At 38.8% G+C, this 20931-nt stretch overlaps 1 protein-coding gene and 1 pseudogene across 1 annotated transcript in view; one reads left to right on the top strand and one right to left on the bottom strand.

Moving 5' to 3' along the window:
- Positions 1–20931, top strand: part of SGCD (sarcoglycan delta) — a 943518-nt gene that overhangs the window by 109993 nt on the left and 812594 nt on the right. The window lies entirely within an intron of this gene.
- Positions 2760–2892, bottom strand: LOC144613171 (U4 spliceosomal RNA; annotated as a pseudogene).

A 20931-nucleotide genomic window follows, 5' to 3' on the forward strand; every position in this document is an offset into this window, starting at 1 on the left:
TACATACACTGAGGAGAGGCCATGTGAGTACACAGAGATAAGGTGACAGTCCGCAAGGCAGGAAGGAAGCTCTTGCCAGAACACAAGCATGTTTGTACCCTCATCTCAGACTTCCAACCCCAGAATGGTGAAGCATGTTCTTTAGTCCACCTAGTCTATTGTTATTTTTTTGTGACAATCCAAGTGATAGGAGTTAGTTGAAGTATGTGACCCGTTCCTTCTACCCAGGGCAAGACCAAAATAGAACAGGAGAGGTGACTTCTGACTCAAAGCAAGACAGTCTGATTCTCTTTCTTGTAAGTGCAGAACTCAGATTCAGAAGGGAGATACTGACTGGGGATGCTCCAGCTAGGACATGATGTGGCCCCAAGGTTCACCTGTACCTTTGACTCTCAGTGGCTTCCTACTGCTCTGTCCAAGTCTCTCACAAAGCACAAAGCATTTCTTCTCCTGACTCCATCTCAATGGACACATGTAGACCCTTCTAATAAATTCTGCACCATCATCTCTTCTCCCAAACACATAGTTCGGCTCAATCTACCTTGAAGTGAGTTTCCGTTATGTCCCAAAGTCCTTAATTTATGGAGTGCTACACTTACAACAAACACAACCCATTATTCTTACGGTGGTGTGAATAACTTGTAGTAGGGCTGATACTTTGAAACTCAGAATTCATTTCCTCTGCAATTTAGAATGAATGTCAATAATATGAATTCAAAAAACACAGCTCACGAAGGCCTTGTGTATTGAGCTTGAGTTTGTGTTTCCCTTGATTTTACATTCCTTCTTTGCACGTAGCCCTGCCCCTTCAACTGGCTATGGCAGCTTCCCACTTTACTGGATTTCTAAAATCTTGTATTTTTTTTTAACGACAATATGTTGTCCTATATTTCCCTTCTTCATTGTAAATTCTCCATCTTCCTTAATTAGGTTCTTCCCACACTTACTGCATAAAAACTCATCTTAAGCAAGTTTGTTAATTGCCAGAGGGTGTTGCTAAGACTTAGAATGTGGTTTTATTTTTATAAATAAGGCTGTTTATAACATATTAGAATAAAGTTGTGACTCAGGGATCCTGGAAAGAGGCATCATTCATTAATAGAAGCCTTCTTACGATGATGGAGGGAAAGAGGAGATTCTATAGTAAATGTAAAGGAAAGAAGGCAATAACCATACAGCACTGTCATCTACTTCCTCTTAATTATTACTTACCAAAACTTAATTGAGGAAGCTTCATGCTGTCATCCTCGTGTTGTTAGTGCTGGCAATGGAACAGAGCATAAAGGTAGTGACTCACCTAAGTTCACCTGCTCAGTTAAAATCAGCATCATAAGGAGCAGTTTGATGACTCTTAAGAGTATTATAGGAAGGGTGGAAGCCGTGTCCTCCGATCCATGCTACTTGATGACTAGGTGACATTGGTTATTTCACCTTTCTGTGTTTCCATCATCTTATCATCAAAATGTACTAACTCGTCTTGGTTTCAATGAGACAATATGTAGGAAACGCTTGCTACACAGTCTTAAAACTGTTACCAAATTTCAATCAGCCAATTGCACATCCTGCTGCCTTCCACACTGTCTTTGTGGCTGAGTAATTTGATAATTATAGTAGAAAGGTGTGGGATATGTGCCTTCTTCTCGATGGAGTTTGAAGAAAAATTAAAGGGCCGAGTTGTAAGGCCCATACCTGGTTTTACACATTATCTTCCCTCACGTTTAATTTTGCCCAAATAAGGCCATAACAATGAACAATTTTATTACAACTCCTTTCTCCATAAATGTGTAACGTCTCCACCCTACTTAACTTCCCACTGAAAAATAGAGCTCAGAAATATTTCATGGATGTAATCATAGTGGCGATAAGGTGGGAGACTTACAGGAAGACACCAGATAACTTTTTGTGTGTCATACAGCCTCCCAGACGTTGGAGGCTCAGAGTCCCTGGCAAAGCTAATTCACGGTCTGCAAACCCATTTTTTGTGTGTGCAAACCTAGGGTTCACAGAGGACCAGGAAAGACTCCTGTAGGAATTACGCTGACTCTTCAGAACATTGCTGCCTCTCTCTTATCTTGGATGTTCTCCTATCTGGAATCTTCACTTTCCTTTTAATTTTTTGTAATACTTTATTAATTGTTTTAATGTTTATTTTTCTGAGAGGGAGAGAGTGCAAGCAGCGGGGTATGCAGAGAAAGAGGGAGACACAATCCAAAGCAGGCTCCAGGCTCTGAGCTGTCAGCACAGAGCCCGATGTGGGGCTCAAACCCACGACCCGTGAGATCATGACCTGAACCGAAGTTGGACACCTAACCGACTGAGCCACCCAGATGTCCCTTTCTTATTTTAATTCCAGTGTAGTTAGCATACAGTATTATGTTAGTTTCAGGTGTACGTATAGTGACTCAGCAATTCTATACATTATTCAGTGCTCATCATGGTAAGTGTACTCTTAATCCCCTTCAACTGTTTCAACCATCCCCTCCCCACCTTGAAACCATCAGTTTGTTCTTTATAGTTAAGTGTCTGTTTCTTGGTTTGTCTCTTTTTCTCTTTGTTCATTTGTTTTGTTTCTTTAATTCCACATGAGTGAAATTATATGGTATTTGTCTTTCTCTGACTGACTTATTTTACTTAGCATTGTACTCTTTAGCTCTGTCCATGTTATTGCAAATGGCAGGATTTCATTCTTTCTTAGGGATGAGTAATATTCCATTGAATATATGTACCACTTCTTGTATATTCATTCATCTATGATGGATACTTGGGCTGCTTGCACAATTTGCTATTGTGAATCATGCTGCAGTAAACACAGGGGCCCATGTATCTTTCAATTAGGAATAATTGCAGCTCGGATAAACCTCATTGGCTTCGATACTACCACTGCACAAGGCTGCATGTATCTTTTCAAATTAGTGTTTTCCTATTCTTTGGGAAAATATCCAATACTGGATCATCTGGTAATTCTGTTTTTAATGTTTTGGACCAGTTTGCATTCCCACCAACAAACAGTGCACACGTATTGTTTTCTGTGTTTTTTGATTTTAGTCAGTCTGACAGGTGTGAGGTGATAGCTCATTGTTGTTTTGATTTGTATTTCCCTAATGAGTATTGACGTTGAGCATCTTTGCATGTGTCTGCCTGCCATCTGTATGTCTTTTTGGTGAAATGTCTTCTGCCATTAAAATATCCATTTAATTGGATTATTTGTGTGTGTGTGTGTGTGTGTGTGTGTGTGTGTGTGTGTGTGTGTGTGTTGAGTTGTATAAGTTCTTTGTATATTTTGTATACTAAGCCTTTATCCAATTTGTCATCTGCAAATATCTTCTCCCACTCAGTAGATTGTCTTTGAGTTTTGTTGATTTTTTTTATTTTTATGCTGTGCAGAAGCTTTTTAATTTGATGTAGTCCTAATAGTTTATTTTTGCTTTTGTTTCCCTTGCCTCAGGAGACATATCCAGAAAAATGTTGGTATGACCAATGTCAGAGAAATTATTGCCCGTGCTCTCTTCTAGGATTTTTATGGTTTGGGTCTGACATTTAGGTCCTTAATCCATCTTGAGTTTATTTTTGTGTATTCTGTAAGAGAGTGGTCCAGTTTCATTCTTTTGCATATAGCTGTCCAGTTTTCCCAAAACCCTTTGTTGAACAGACTTTTTCCCATTGTATACTCTTTCCTCCTTTATTGAAGATTAATTGGCCGTATAATCAGGGGTTTGTTTCTGGACTTTCTATTGTGTTCCATTGATCTATGTGTCTGTTTTTCTGCCACTACCAAACTGTTTTGGTTACTACAGATTTGTAGTATATCCTGAAATCTGAGATTGTGATATCCCCAGTTCAGTCCTTCCTTTTCAAGATTGCTTTGGATATTTGGGATCTTTTATGGTTCCGTACAGATTTTAGGATTATTTATACTAGTTCTGTGAAAAGTGCTCTTGGTATTTTGATAAGAATTGCATTAAATCTGTAGATTGCTTTGGGTAGCATAGACATTTTAACAATATTTGTTCTTCCAATTCTTGAGCATAGGATATCTTTCCATTTGTTTCAGTGGTCTTGACTTTCTTTTATCAGTGTTTTATACTTTTCAGAGTATAGGTCTTTCACTACTTTGGTTAGGTTTATTCCTTAGTATCTTATTATTTTTGGTATAGTTGTAAATGGGATTGTTTTCTTAATTTCCCTTTCTGCCACTTTGTTATTAATGTATAGAAATGCAAGATATTTCTGTACATCGATTTTGTATCCTATGACCTTACTGAATTCATTTATGAGTTCTGGGAGTTTCTGGTGGGGTCTTTAGGACTATATATATGTACATATATATGTACATATGTCTCTCTATATATAAATATATATGTATATATATGTATAATCACATCATTTGCAAATAGTGAATATTTTTTTCTTCTTCCTTACTAATTTGGATGTCTTTTCGTTGTTGTCTGATTGCTGTGACAAGGGCTTCTAGTACTGTGTTGAATAAAAGTGGTGACAGTGGACATCTTTGTCTTATTCCCAATCTTAAGGGAAAAGCTCTCAGTTTTTCCCCATTGAGTATGATATTAGCTGTGGCTTTTTAATATATGGGCTTTATTATGTTGAGGTGTGTTCCCTCTAAACTTCCTTTGCTGAGGGTTTTTATCTTGAATGGATGCTATACTTTGTTAAATGCTTTTCTGCATCTATTTAAATGACCCTATGGCTTTTAATCCTTTGTCTTGTTGGTGTGATATATCAATCACCTTGATTGATTTGCGAATATCGAACCACCCTTGCATCCTGGGAATAAATTTGGCTTGATCATGGTAAGTGATTTTTTTTAAGTTTATTTATTTATTTTGTGAGGGGTGGGGAGGGGCAGAGAGAGAGAAGGAGAGAGAGAATCCAAAGCAGGCTTCATGCTCAGCACAAGCCCAAAAAGAGGTTCAGCCTTGTGACTGCAAGATCATGACCTGAGCCGAAAGCAAGAGTCAGATGCTTAACTGACTGAGCCACCCAGGTGACCCATTGTGGGAAATGATTTTTTAAATGTATTGTTGGATTTTGTTTGCTAATATTTTGTTGATATTTGCTAATACTTGCATCTGTATTCATCAGAGATATTGGCCTATAGTTTTCTTTTTTTGTACTGTCTTTATCTGGTTTTGGTATCAGGATAATGCTGGCTTCAGAGAATGAATTTTGAAGCGTTCCCTTCTCTTCTAATTGTTGGAATAGTTTGAGAAGAATAGGTATTAGCTCTTCTTTAAATATTTGATGGAATTCACCTGTGAAGTCATCTGGTCCTAGACTTTTGTTTATTGGGAGTTAGTTTTTTTTTTTAATTAATTAATTAATTAATTAATTAATTTCTGATTCCATTTCATTGCTGTTCAGATTTTCTACTTCTTCCTGATTCCGTTTTAGGAGGTTATGTGTTTCTAGGAATTTATCCATTTCTTTGGAATTCTCACTTTTCTTGGCCTCTTGCCCACATGCTTTGGTCTGAATAGGTTTGCTTTTTTAATTTCACATACAAACCTGAGAAGAGCTGAACAAGTTTTCTTGGTTGGGAAAACAATTCTCTGTGTAGCTTCCCATGAAAGATAATGCCCATGGGCAGTATGGGAATTCTCATTGTCATCTCCGGCAGGAAGTAATGACTGGAACTTTGCATCCTCTCTTAAGAATTTTATTGATGATAACTTTTAGTGACTTGAGGAAATCAGAGTATTTTTCATGAAGGTAAGAATTTGATGTTGTATGGGAACCAGTTTGTCAATAAATTATGTTTAAAAAAACAGCTTTACCCCCCAAAAAGGGGAAAAAAAGAATTTGGTGATGTTAATTTTATTATAATTTCACTTAGAGTACATACTAGATAATCGGTCAACCTATTTGCCTGGATACACCATTCAGCCTACAAATCAGAAATCAGCCACTTTGTAGTGGTTTCCTTTAGATTTTTGGTAATATAGATTTTTAAGTGAGTAAAATTCTAAAATGAAGGGCTTATACTTTATTGCTCTTTGAGTGCCTTATGGGTTTGTTGTAGTAACAGATATAAATTGAGTGGAGCCTTTTCTGCTATACCTTCTCTGTGTTTCACCCATTGTCTGTCCTTGTGGTTAGTGAAGGACCTCCCTCCATGTTGTTATGTTCTGATTCCCTGTAAACCTTGAAGGTGATTTTTAAGAGTCATTTGTCTGATTCACCATATTTCTCTTTGGTTCTAACAGTTTATACTCTGACCACAAACCCACAACTGCCATCTAATTGTGCCAGATTTTTTTTTATCTCTTAAAGAATTGGCTCAGAATCTCTGCATAATATAAACTGCTATGGGAAATAATATTTTGCTTTATGTTACTGCCTTCTGAGATCTATTTTATTTCTTCTAGGACCCTGTGATTTAGACTAGTAATTATTTTCTTGCCTCTTAATGTTTTTTATTTTTTATTTTTTTAAATTTTCTGTTTAACCTTCAACCTCTCCTTCTTGAGCTGCTGGTAACTCAGTTTAATTTTTTTTTTTTTAATTTTTTAATGTTTTATTTATTTTTGAGAGAGAGAGAGAGAGAGAGAGACAGAGGGTGAGCAGGGGAGGGGCAGAGAGAGAGGGAGACTCTGAATCCGAAGGAGGCTCCAGGCTCTGAGCTGTCAGCACAGAGCCCGACGCGGGGCTCGAACCCACAAACCGTGAGATCATGACCTGAGCTGAAGTCAGACACTTAACCGACTGAGCCACCCAGGCACCCCAACTCAGTTTGATTTTTTGCTCAAAAGGAATGTCCACTGTTTTCTGTCATCTTTGTAGATGTGATTACTTCAAAAGCACATATTTGAAAATATGAAATATAAAATTACGGAGACATGAAATGGTCATATTTACTCAATTGTACCATTGTTAATGAGAATAGCAACTAACCTTCCCCGAGTGTCTGCCATGTCCCAATGTCTGGGCCAGGTGTCTGCTCTGTGTGTGTGCATACTCCTCTGTGGGTGTGTATGCATGTGTCTGCAAGTGCCTGTGGGTGTTTGTGTGTTGAATGAAATCTCATTTAATTATTAAAAATCAGAGGCGCCTGGGTGGCTCAGTTGGTTAATCGTGCGACTTTGGCTCAGGTCATGATCTCGCGGTCTGTGAGTTCGAGCCCCACGTCAGCTCTGGGCTGACAGCTCAGAGCCTGGAACCTGTTTCAGATTCTGTGTCTTCCTCTCTGTACTACCCACCCCTCATCCCCCGCCCGCCATCGCTCTCTCTCTCTCAAAAAATAAAATAAACATTAAAAAATTTAAAAAATTCATCCATCTGGGTAGAAGTATTAGCCTCCCTTTTCAGAGGAGAAAACAAAAATTCTGAGTGGCTAAGTTGCTTATCCAGTGTCACATTCCTAGGATACAGTGGAATCAGGACTGAAAACCATGTCTGTGAGACAACCAAGTCTTGCTTTTGATGACAGCATGTTGCTGTGTTGGTGCTTTGTATTTTACCTCATGGCACAGTAATTTGGGATTCGGCTTGGCTCACTGCAAATTCTTTGACACTTTTCCCATTGAGGGATGGGTCTCTTTCCCCTTTCCTCCAGCTTGGACTGTGACTTTGTGGACAAATGGAGGGTGATGGAAATGATGCTAGGGCAGTTCTGGCCTCACCTTTAAGAGGATTGGCAGGTTCCACTTTGATCTCCAGGGACCGTGAGCCAGTGTTAGAGATCCAAGTACCCTGAGGCCTCCTTGCTGTAAGGAAGCTCAAGCCACGCAAATGGAAAGGCCATATGGACAGGGAAAGCTGCCCAGTCAGCCCTCAGTTGTTCAGACCCTGGCTGCATAAACCATTTTAGCTCAGATCCCAGACTTCAATGGAGGAGAAATGAGCTTATTCCTGCTATGGTCTGTCTTAATTCTTCTTTTTTAGTTTTAAAAAAAAATTTAATATTTATGTATTTTTGAGAGAGAGAGAGTGCGAGCAGGGGAGGGTCAGAGAGAGAGGGAGACACAGAATCTGAAGCAGAACCTGAGCTGTCAGCACAGAGCCCAATGCAGGACTCGAACTCACAAACTGCAGGATCATGACTTGAGCCCAAGTCGGACGCTTAACCTACTGAGCCACCCAGGCGCCCAGGTCTGTCCTAATTCTTGACCAGTAGAATTATGAAATATAATCATAATAGGTTGTACCAAGCCATTACGTTTTGGAGTAGATCGTTACAGAAGAATAGATAATTGAACGCCCACCTTTGTGAATGACATCCTCTTTCAAAGCAGGGATGCCGTGTCATCCATCTTTATACTTCTAATTTCTAGTACAGGTTCATTCTTGGAGTTGTGGCTCAATTCATTTTAGTTGATTAAATGAGAAAATGAATGGATGGAAGGAAGCGACAGGGAAGACAAGCACACCGGTCCCCTGGAGCTTCTGTTCCAGATAGTGTGGAGGGAGACAGATGGACAAAGAGATACTCTGAGGTGGTGGGTATGCTGTGAAGACAAATAAGGTAGAATAAGAGGACATTTCTGCAGAAATGTGCCTGCAGTGAGTCAGACACTACCTGTATGCCACCGAGCCTGTGGCTCTGGGGTCAAAACATCAAGGATTTGGCATCAGTGTTCTCGGTTTCCACACACACTGCCACTGTTGGCAACCTCACACCTCAGGGCCTGAAAGGCAGAAGGTGCCAGAACAAAAAGGAAGTCTGGGTGGAAAAAGTGCCAATTAGGATATCGCTCAACAAAATCGCTCCCTGAGCGTGTACAGCCTCCACTTCCAAGCCCTTGCAGATGTAGTCCTTCACATGGAATGTTCTTTGCTGTTGAAAGCCGTCTCCTTTTTTTCTGGTCAAGTTCAGTGTTCCATTCTCAGACACCGAAATCTCTTCTTCTACTGCATTGCAGATCTTTGCTTTGACAGCACCTTTCGCTAATGCTTGCTCACCCTCCCTAATGTAAAAGCTGTTTATGTAGCGTTTCCCCCAGTTGTTTGAGAAATCAGTTAGAGCAAGGAATGTGTGTCTTATCATCATATCCGCCATAGTGCTTGCCCTAGTGTTTTGCCATAGAAGCTGCTTAATAAAATGCTTGTTCAAAGCAAGAAAAAGAGGAGAGAAATAAGGGGGAAAAAGGCCTGCCTCCTTATTTATGTAAGGTCTGGGCATAGAATGTATTCAATAAATAATTGATGAATGAATGAATGAATGAATGAGTGAATGAGTTTGTGAATGCATTAATTAGTGCATGGCTAACATAACGCCATTTTCAGTATTTTTAATCACGAACGAGTTCATTTTTTTGTCATAAAACATCCCCTATTGAATTATTAATGGCAAACATATGTCTGTAAATGTTTTTGTAATGGATGAGAAAAACCGCAGATCATCCAGCGATGTGAAAAATGGTCACCAGACCATGTCCTCAAGTTTTGTCCATTTACTTTAATTAATGTTGTAACGGAAATCAGATTTTTCCAATGTGAAAGCTGTTCCTGGGAAGTAATAGGAATTTTGAGAAGCCTAATGCCCCCCCACCCCCCTTTCTCATGTCCACCATCAGGGCGTAACTTACAACTATTTAAGTCCATTAACTAAAATACTACTGAGCAGAAAATGCCATTTTTAATACTAAGATGCCCAATTTATATCTAGGAAACACTTTATGGAGTGAGATGCCTTAATGTGCTGTATCTTATCTATCTATCTTATTTAGATATAAGATATAAGATATCTTATTAGATATAAAATATAATAAGATATAAGATATCTTATTTGAATAGCAATTTGGATTACATAGCATAAGGGAGTATGGTAAGAGTATGGTAAAGTAAGAGTATCGTAAAATAAGAGTATGGTAAAAAGGTATTAGCTATGTTGTTTTGCATTAAAATGGAAATGGACTTTGTTTATGTCATTCCATTATGTCAGGTAGAATTGAATGGTTTAGATATATTAGCAGACACCTCAAATGCCACCTCTCCTTTTAAACATCATAACTGGCCAAAGCACATATCTTAGTGAAAGTACAAATATCTGATTCAGTGGGAGAAAATGACCTTGAATGAGTTGACAGAGTTAAAAAAAAAAAATGATTCTGATTCAATACATTTGAAGAATTAAGCCAGAAACTTTAAGCTGGGACATTAGAATGAATGACCATATCATTTGCTATACAAATATCAGGAATGGAATGCTTGTTATTTGCTGTTTGCTTAATTGGTTGGTTTCTGGCTGTAAAGAGAGTGTTGGGCTCATCCTAATTGATTAAATACCTTGTTTCCCCATATTCTTTAATTTTGGATTCAAGGCATGTATGTAATCCATTTGATGGTTTTATTTGCTTTTTTCTCTAGTGCAACTTTGCTGACTAGGAATTGGTTTACTCTTTCATGTCTGAAAGCTCTGATCAATTGAGGAGCTTGGGCAGACAGCTCTTTTATCCGAGAGCCCTTACTGGGCTGGTGATATTGCTGAAACCTGTCTTGACTTAAGAGCCTGCAGGGAGGAAGAAACAAGGGAAATTTTTTGCAATGACCTTAAGAAAAAAAAATACAAAACAAAACCAGAATTCACTCATGCAGCAGTCTGTGCCAAAGTAAGAGGGTGAGAGTAGGCCTCCTTTTGTTCTGCTTTGGCTGATGAAAGGATGGTGAATTGATAAAATGATCAAAAGTGACATTGCAGGCCAACTAAGAAATATCAAAGGAGACTATACGCCGACCAGTCACGGGACTCGAGTCCACCAGGGAACAGCCCCACAAACGTTTGCTGAGTGATTATCTAGAAACCGTAGTAGGTGATGTGGCAGGTACAGCGATAACACTCCCTAGGTCTGTCGTCCCCTTGCTGCTCTTGCCTTTTCTGTTGACTTTGCCCCTCACCCTGCCCTTCTCCCTCCTTTTGCATGGACATCAGACCCATTCTGGGGGTTCCAGAGATGCATGTGACACAGTTCCTGCCTTCAAGGAAGTCTCAGTCTGTTGGAAGAGATGGGAGTAGAACTAGAAATGATTATCTGAACTTTTGTTTTGCTTGAAAGCAGCTTCTGATAAAATCACAGGAAATCAATGGGGTGTGGAGGCCTTGTTACATTAATAAATGAGCTGTGATTTTTATGATTGTCAGAGGATATATATTGTATCTGATTTCTTCTATTTTTAGAGTGCCAGTTAATTAGAAGCTTTACTAATTACAGTTCCAAGCAGCTGGTATCTTTCTTTCTGAGAAATTCATTTTCCATCCCGTCTTTTGCCTGTGTTAGTCATACATATCAACTTTAGGCTATGACTTACAAATCTGACATGAATATGGCAAAACACAGTGTGTTCTTTGGGATTAATCTGTAATATTTTCAAGATCCACATCAGTTGAATGATCTGAGCTTATGAAAAGACTGTATCTTCCAGCTTTCCAGAGGAACACAAGAATACCTGGGGAGCTCATTGTGTTCTTGGATGAAAGAGAAAAGAGTTTGTTGTCAGGATCAAGCAAAAAAAGCAGTTTCAATTGTGAGCTGATACTTTTTCTTTCTTTCTTTCTTCTCCCCCCCCCCACCCCCCCCACCCCCCCCCCCCCCGGCTGCTTTGAGCAATTCATCATTAGAGGGTCCAGCAGTGCCTTTGGTCTTTCTTGTGATGGAACAGTGGAACAGTGGAGGAATACAATGTTAATGACCAATGCTAATGGTCAGTGCTGACTTCTGCTAGTTTTGACGTTCTGGTGCTGGCTGTCTACCTGCATGTCAGTGCCAAGTGGCCCCAGTGCTACTGTTGCAGAAGCACAGTTCATTATAAAATGCTCTCCCTTTGTCTATAAAGGTCTGCCCTACATATTCTATGTGAATAAATCATTCTGGCTTCCCGGACATCTGCTGATTTTGCCTGCCTAGAAGCTATCCCTTTTTCCTGTACCACCATCTTGATTTTACTTTGGAGAGCTGCTTCTTCCTTCCTTAGTGTGAATCTATGGGAAACAGCGTCACGTGGTGTTGAACTGGGTGGTGTCTAGAGGCACCGTCCAGGGTTTGTATCCCACCTAGGGTTTGGATCCTAGCCCCGTCCACAATACTCCCCAGGTATCCTGTTCATATGCCCATCATCCATTGTGACCACACTCATTCGCTCTTATTGATCTACCTGGATCTGCTCCCAAATGACTGAGAATCTCGGGAGCTCTTTGAGTTGTCATTTTCATTTGGACAACCTCAGCTACTCGTCCAAAGCCTGGGTCAGGATAGGAGCTCAGAGCACTAAATGCAAGAGCTCCTGTCCTGGATAATGACATGACTTGTGGCAGAGCATGCGTGGCATTGTTCGTGCTCCGTCTAGACTCTTCAGAGTTGAATGAAAAAATATTTTCAGAGTTTGATGTTTAAAGAACTATGTCTTCTTCCACATAAAAATAATCCTGTTATTTCTCAAGTTGCTTTTTCCCTGTGTTATCTTTTCCCCAAACATGCTGTAACTTGGCGTCAGATCATTGAATGAATGGAGAGTGTTTAAGGTAGTCCACTCTTTAGAAATTGTTAATAGGCTTGACCATGTGGTGATTATTGTCTTGTTATTAATTTGATGTTTTTGTTCAGTGTAGTGAAGGTCTTTTTGAAAAGCTGAAGATGTATGAACTCATGTGCTTCGTGTTTTTTGGCGTATTTGTGATGGGGACTTCTTGAAGGTATTAGAACTTTCATCATGACTTCTCTTATTGTAATACAATTGCAGTGAGATCTTATTGTAAATAAGATTATTTTAAAGAAGTATTTTTCCCCTTCACCAATGAAGGATTACGGTCAAAGACAAAGGAGAATGGAACAGATTTGGATGTGAATTTTTCCTGCAGGAGAAAAGTTAACATGTAGTTCATTGAAAGCTGTTGTGGTCAAATGCATGGATGTTGTCTTTGGGGAAGAAGAAAGTAAGGGAGAAAGAAATTCAGAAAAATGTTAATTCACCCCTTTACACTTGTAGAAGAGTAAACTTTCTGCATACCTCTTTTCATTGTTGTTTATAGGCCTTGATGTGCTGATGTCTTACATCACAGATGCTAAATCACAACTTGGTGCAGTATTATGGACTCGTGTCAGAGTTGCCCAGGCAATGGGGGAAGAGTTCCAGTTCATAGGTTCTGAATCTTGATTTCAGAATAACACTTTGCTTCTTACTGTTATTTACATTTTGTAGGAATTGACAGATGCTTTTAGTAATTCTTCTCTGACTTGCATCTGTTGATTTCATCTTGGGTTTTGGTATGCTAAATGTCCAAACCTTAAGATTGGAATAATTCCAGTGATAGTGTAATGAATAGAAACATCAGGGAAATGAAAACGGTTTTAGTGCTGTTATTTAAGAGTTTATTATTAGCATGCATTAACATATATTTAGTAAATTGAAAACTCAGTGTGCTTACATGCTTGGGTCTCATCTTATTTAGCTTGTTTAGGGAAGAAAATGTGTTTTCAGCTCTTTAGTTTTGCTACAACTGTGCTGTAACAAAGCAATTTTAGTAGAAAAAATGGATTTGGATCACAGTTTCTTGTGGAGTTGGGTGGAATTTGTCAGTTAGAAAAAAAATTGCCTTGCTGAAAATGCGTTTGCTTCTCTGCTTACATGTTCTAATCTTGGTTCTGATGTTATTTGAACAATTGTTGACAAGCCTCTTTACCTTCCAATAGTTGGAAGTAAAAACACTCATTCTCAATTTTTATTTTGTTCTTGTACCTTTAAAACTTGATTAAAAGTCGGCAGGTTGCTCAGAGTTCTAAGTGAATAGGCATTGTCATTAGCTCTTTGATAATGTTCTCTGTGTTCTATAAACCAAGTAATCAGGTTTAGCTTGTACTTGTTGTGTTAAAGTTCCCAGAGGGTTTGCTAATGAAAACAAAAAGGCAATGCATGTTGTTGTAATAAACCGTCATTTCGCTTAAAATAATTTGTAAAAGAAAATTTTAGCCCCATGTGCCATAGCTTTGACCTTAGAAATCCCTGCGTTCTTCTCTGTCATCATTTTAGCTATTACAAGTTGGGGTGAATTAACCAAGGTCATGTCTATACCAACATTGTAATTACCTGGCTTTGTGGATGGCTTGTTGAAATTGCTTTCATCTAGCAGGTTGAAACACAACAAATTTATGGTAGGGAGAGCTGCTCAGGGTTCAAGGCTTCTTGATGTGTGCTTCTTGTCATAGGAAGCCTTTTTTTTAACATTTAAAAAATATACAATATTTTATGATTTAAGAAAACACTTACATATCAGAAGTGTTTATTGTTTCGAGACTCCAGTGATTTATGGCATTACTATGTAAACTGTAAATCAGGATTCCTCAAAGTGGGCACAGCCTTCGTTGTGGGGGGCTGTTTGTATTGTGGGGTGTTTGACGACATCTCTGGCCTTTTGTCACTAGATGCCAGTAGCATAATACAACCCCTCCCGAATTCTGACAGTAAACTGTCACCAGACACTGCCAAATGTCCTCTGGGGAGGTGGGAACAAAAAAATCATCCTAGATTGAGAGCCACGCCTCAGAATTATCATTTTATCCAGATTTTATGTTATTATTTTACTTCACTTTTGTAACCCATTGGTGTGCTTCTATGGCAGAGACAGTCAAGATTTACATAGTTTTCCCCTAAGAAGTGATTTTTTTCCTTGGATAAAAAAAAAAAAATAAGTTTAATCTTTATAGATAGTTTGCCTTGGAGTATAGCTCCTTATATTTTATTTAACTTGATTTGATTATAGGTAGATTTTACAGATTCAAATTTTTGGAAAGCGTGTTTTTGCTATCAAGAACAAAACAATACATTATTTCTATATGGTGAAAACTTTTGTGTAGCACTTTCGGTAACATTGGAATTGAAACCCAGAATAAAGATGCTCTAGTGAGACCTTCCCATATTGATACCCCGTTACCTCCTAATGTGAATAGCATGCATCATAAAAAATTCACAATTTGGTGGGCGCCTGGGTGGCTCAGTCAGTTGAGCATCTGACTCTTGGTTTCGGCTCACATCATGATCTCTGTCATGAGAGTGAGATCTAGTCCCACATCAGGCTCTGCACTGACAGCACGGAGCCTGCTTGGGGTTCTCTCTCTCCGTCTCACTGCCCCTCAACACCCACCCCCCTCAAAATAAATAAATAAACTTAAAAAATTCACATTTTAGGTATAGTATTAATAGAAATTATTATAATAGTGGCTGGCATTGATTGTGCCAGGCACTGTGATAAAGCTTTACTTACAGTGAGTCTTAAAATGCTTGTAAGTACCCTGAGGGTCAGTATTGCTGTTGTCATTATTCCCTGTAGAGAGAAAAGCTTTAGAAAAGTTTAGTTACTAGACCAGTGTAAACTATTGTTCAGGGTTGGCACTAGGGCTTGAACCAAGGGTTTCTGATTCTTAAAGATCTTGCTCTCAACTTCTGTGCTGTTATGCCCACCACTTTCTTTTTTTTTTAAATATAATTTTTTTGTCAAATTGGCTTCCATATAACACCCAGTGCTCATCCCAACAAGTGCCCTCCTCCCTGTCCATCATCCACTTTCCCCTCTCCCCCACCCCCCATCTACTCTTAGTTTGTTCTCGGTCCTTAAGAGTCTCTTATGGTTTGCCTCCCTCCCTCTCTGTAACCTTTTTTTTCCCCCTTTCCCTCCCCCATGGTCTTCTATTAAGTTTCTCAAGATCCACCACTTTCTTTTCTCTGCACCACCTCGGGCTTACTGTTGTAAAACCCTCTGGACTGCCTTTAACTGCTAATATCTACGTCTTGGCTTGAGGGTCTGCCTTGCTTCCTCTGGGACTACCCTATCCATACTGGAAGCAAGAAGTTTCGGTGAATTAACACCCATGCTCCTTTAGCAACTCTCAGTTAATGACTGGTGGGAGTGGTTGTATACATATACATACCCTAGGTCTCTGACCCTAAAACAAGATAGCTCTGAGACTGCTACACTGGGCTCCAGAGTTTCCCAGGACCATTAAGCCCGTGTTGACAGTGTATTTGCTGGCTAATATACCCATTATTAGCTGCCTTCCCCTTCCCTATAGTGCTCCTTTCCTCCCCTACCAGTGGTTCACTTCCCAGGTAAACTACTTGCCCTTGAAATCTTGCCTCAAGGTTGATTTCTGGGGAAACCCAAGCTAAGTTGGTTATCTTTCCCAAAATTTGCTTTGATGGAGAAGATGATACATGATTGGTGTTGAATCCACACTAGAGTTCAACATTAATGGAAGAAAAACTTGTACATTTATATAGTGGTAGAGCAGCAGCTGAGATATTTTCAGCTGATGTATCGCAATGTGTTTCTTATGTTATAATATATTTATATATTACATTGAAATTTAATCTCCTGAAGTGTATAGCCATATGTTGAGCTTAAATAATATGCCATATGGAGACTCAGTCTCATTAACAATCAGTTTCTCAACTTCCAGAAGGTCTTTGGTGACTTTGACATTTTTTATGAGCTTTATTTATATCCTATTTCAATCTATAGTATCTGAATACATAGTATGTTTTCAACTAATTCATTCAAGGACTATGCTGGGTGTTTTGGGCTTCTTACCCTTAAGAAGCTTGCAGCCAATTACAGGAAACAAAATTTGTACTCTTGAAGCAAATTGAAGAACAATATAAATAATAACATAAAATTTCGAAGTTTTACAATTTACAAAGCACACAGAGTATTAGAGAAGACAACTGTATAATGGAAAGACTCTTGGACAGCAACCTGGCGTATTAGTTTTCTAGGGATGCCATAACAAAATACCACAAATTTGGTGGTTTAAAGACAATAATTTCTTGCCTCACAGTTTTGGAGGCTAGAAGTCCAAAATCACAGTATTGGCAGGGCTATACTCTCTCTTAAGGCTCTAGGGGAGAATCCTTTCTTGCCTCTTCCTAGCTTCTGGTGGTTTGCCAGCAGTCTTGGCTTATAGATGTATCACTCCAATCCTTTATTGCCAAATGGCATTCTCTTTGTGTCCTTGACCTCAAACGGCCCTCTTCTTCTAAGGACACTAGCTGTATTGGGTCAAGGGCTAATTTTACTCTATAAACTTCATCTTAACTAATTGCAGCATTTTGTCCAAAGAAGGTCACATTTTCAAGTAGTGAGGGTTAGGACTTCAATACATCTTCTTTTGGGGGACATAGTTCCACCCATAGCGCCTGGGTTGTGGTTTTGGTTCTGTTTTTTTTTTTTTTTTTTTTTTTTTTTTTTTAACGTTTATTTATTTTTGAGACAGAGAGAGACAGAGCATGAACAGGGGAGGAGCAGAGAGAGAGGGAGACACAGAATCCGAAAGAGGCTCCAGGCTCTGAGCTGTCAGCACAGAGCCCGATGCAGGGCTCGAACTCACAGACCGCGAGATCGTGACCTGAGCCAAAGTCGGCCACTTAACCGACTGAGCCACCCAGGCGCCCCTTGGTTCTGTTTTTAAACAGCCATGAATTGCCTTGGAAAAATCCATTACCTCTCTGACCTCAGTTTCATCATCTATCAGAGAAGAGGCATAATTAGAAGTCTCTGCTCTGAGATTCTTATTTCTCCTAACCATCTTGATTTGAAAGCAGAAAAATTATTGTTTTGCTACTTTACACACTCAGACTCAAGAAAGTCAAGTGACTTCACCAATGCCACACTACTTCTTGATTGCAGATGGTGGATTAGAGCCCACCAGTACTCTTGCCCAATAACAAATAATTTCTCTATATGACAATCTACTTTCCGTGTCCATGATACAAATATTAATAACTCTCATTCACTGAGCGCCTACTAAGATCTGAGTCTGTAAATCTCAACTCTGAAAGTATGTCCAAATCACCTGGGGACCTTTCTAAAAAGCCCCAATGTCAGGGCTAGTCATCAGGGACTATAATTCAAATGGTTTGAGGTAGGGCTCAGGCACTGAAACATCTTTTTAAGGTTCTCTAGGGGATGCTAAGATGCAACCACAGCTGGGAACCACTGATCTAGTCACTGTGCTAGACTTTTGTATTTGAATTAAATATAATCTTGGCAAAAAATCTTGATATATGTTAGTTTAAAATCTTTCACCTGACATAATCCACAATAGTTGATGGAACAATCAAACATGCTGTATTGATACATTAAATACTTTAATTTAATTTGACACATATATATGTACATATACTTACCATTCTTTAGATACACAGTCAAGGCCTTTTCTTTGAGGATATGTCTGTTTATCGGGCACAGTGTTTTTGGGTTTTTTTTTTCTTTTTCTTGCTTGTATTATATCCATAATGAATCATCTGCCATGTTCGTCTTTGGTGTCTTAAAGTATAGCAAAAAATTAAGACATTTACAAAGACTTCCAATACCAGCCAAGATGGAGTAACAAGAATGAGATTTACTCTCCCATTTGAAACAACTAAGGGAACATACAAAATGTATGAAACGGGTTTTTAAGATGTTGGACCTTGCGCCATGAGTGATGATTATCCCTGAGGAACAGGAAACAAGTAAGCCAGCCCCACGTGTGCCCCAGGTTACTACCTGGAGTGAATTTCCAGGCTGAAGTTCATGGAGGGAAAAACTAGGCAGAGTAAGTGTGGGGAGATAGAGCCCGGAGCCCAGTGAGGCCAAGGCAGCTCAAATTTGCAGGGTAGAGTACAGGACAGAAGAAAGCTGCACAGAGAGGGAAAAACTCCAGGGATCTTCAGTAGATTAGTACATTAAAACAATTTTAACTGTATTCCATATATTCAAGAGGCAAGAGAAAAGATTGATCATATCAAAATATGGAAAAGATTAAGGGTGCCTGTGTGGCTCAGTGGGTTGAACATCTGACTCTTGATTTCTGCTCAGGTCATGATCCCAGAGTCATGGGATCCAGCCTTCAATCCAAACTGTCCCTGTCTCTCCTTCTGCCTCTCTCCCCGATTTGTGCTCTCTCTCTATCGGAATGATATGGACAAGATTTTGTAAGTCTATAATATCTATAATATCTATTAATATATATTGTATATTATATACATTATGTTATATATTATACAATTAATAATGTATTATAATATAATACATAATAATAACATTATATTATGTTATATATATAATATAGCCAAAACTTGGAGACAAGGAAATTAAAATGTTGGAGACGCAAAATGTAATAGATGGGATTAGCAATAGTTTAAACATGGCAGAAAAAAATTTAATGAACTTGAAAATAAAAATAAAAACTATCTAAAATGAAACAGAAAATAAACTAAATAAGAAATCAAAACAACACCCAAAAATGTATATAGACACTATACATCTTAAAGAAACAACTAAAATATCTCAGGTTACAGTTAAGAAGACAACACAAGATCATATAGAATCATCACAAACATTATCCACCCCCCCCCAAAAAAAAAACAGAGAAAAAGGGAAAGAATAACAAAGAAAGGATGACACAAATATTAAGAAGGTATACTTAGACTCAACCATATAAATAATCATATTAAATGTAAAGTGTCTAAAAACTCCAAAGATATTGTTAAGTTTCGGTTTATAAAGTAGGATCCAGGGATGCCTGGGTGGCTCAGTTGGTTGAGCTTCTGACTCTTGATTTTGGCTTAGGTCATGATCCCAGGGTCCTGGGATTGAGCTCTGCATCAGTGTGGAGCCCTCTTAAGAATCTCTGCCTCTGTCTCTCTGTCTCTCTGTCTCTCTCTCTCTCTCTCTCTCTCTCTCTCTGAGACCTCACTCCCCTGCTCATGCTCTCAGTCTCTCTAGGAAAAAAAAAAGATCCAATCGCATACTGCCTGCAGGAAAACCACTTTAAATATAAAGACACAAAAGGAAGAAAACCCAAAAAAGGAAGAAAGAGATACATTAGACTTTATCATAATTAAGAACTTCTCCTGTTTGAAAGACACCGTTAATTAAGAAAGCATAAAAACAAGCCTTAAGTGGGCGAAAACATTTGTAAATTGCATCTGTGCTAAAGGACCTGTATCCAGAATATATAAAAATCTCTTAAATCTTGGTAAAACACTCAGGTAAAAAAAATGGGTGCAAAATTTAAACAGACATTTCACAAAAAAAAAAGCATAAAAGAAGCAAGAAGGATATGAAAAGATTATTAGATTGGTCCTTAGAGAATTACAAATTAAAGCCATGAGATACCTCTACACACATATTAGAGTGGCAGAAATTTTATTTTATTTTATTTTTAACGTTACTTATTTTTGAGACAGAGAGAGACAGAGCATGAACGGGGGAGGGTCAGAGAGAGGGGGAGACACAGAATCTGAAACAGGCTCCAGGCTCCGAGCTGTCAGCACAGAGCCTGACGCGGGGCTCGAACTCACAGACTGCGAGATCATGACCTGAGCTGAAGTCGGCCGCTTAACCGACTAAGCCACCCAGGCGCCCCATAGAGTGGCAGAAATTTTAAAAAGAATGTGCCAATGTTTGTCAAGGACATATAGCAACACAACTTTCATACACTGTCAGTAAAATATAAAATGGTGCAACCACTTTGGAAAACAGCTTGGCAGTTTTGAAAGAAGTTAAACATGTATCCACTATGTGACTCAGTCGTTCAACTCCAGAGCGTTTAGTCAGAGGGAATCAAAATATATGTTAATGGAAATGGTTGTACAGAAACGTTAATGGCAGCTTCTTTGTTATGTACAGAAATTGGAAACAAGTCAATGTCTATCAGCAGGTAAGTAGATAAAATGTGGCATATCCATGGGAATATCAATCAGCAATAAAAGGAATGAAATCTTACACAGGAAAACACAGATGAATCTCAACATAATTATGCTGAAAGAAGACAGCACCTCAAAAAGAACATATATTTTATGATTACATTTAGAAAAGAAATCTAGAAAATGCAATCTATCCACTGGGTTTTGCTAGGGAGTAGAAGAGATGGGACCTGGGAGGTAGAGGCAGGAGGGCGAGATTACAGAGAGACACAAGGAAACACTGGTGTAGGACAGGTAGGT

The sequence above is a fragment of the Panthera onca genome, chromosome A1 (assembly GCF_046562875.1).
Source record: "Panthera onca isolate mPanOnc1 chromosome A1, mPanOnc1 haplotype 2, whole genome shotgun sequence".
NCBI lineage: Eukaryota > Metazoa > Chordata > Mammalia > Carnivora > Felidae > Panthera > Panthera onca.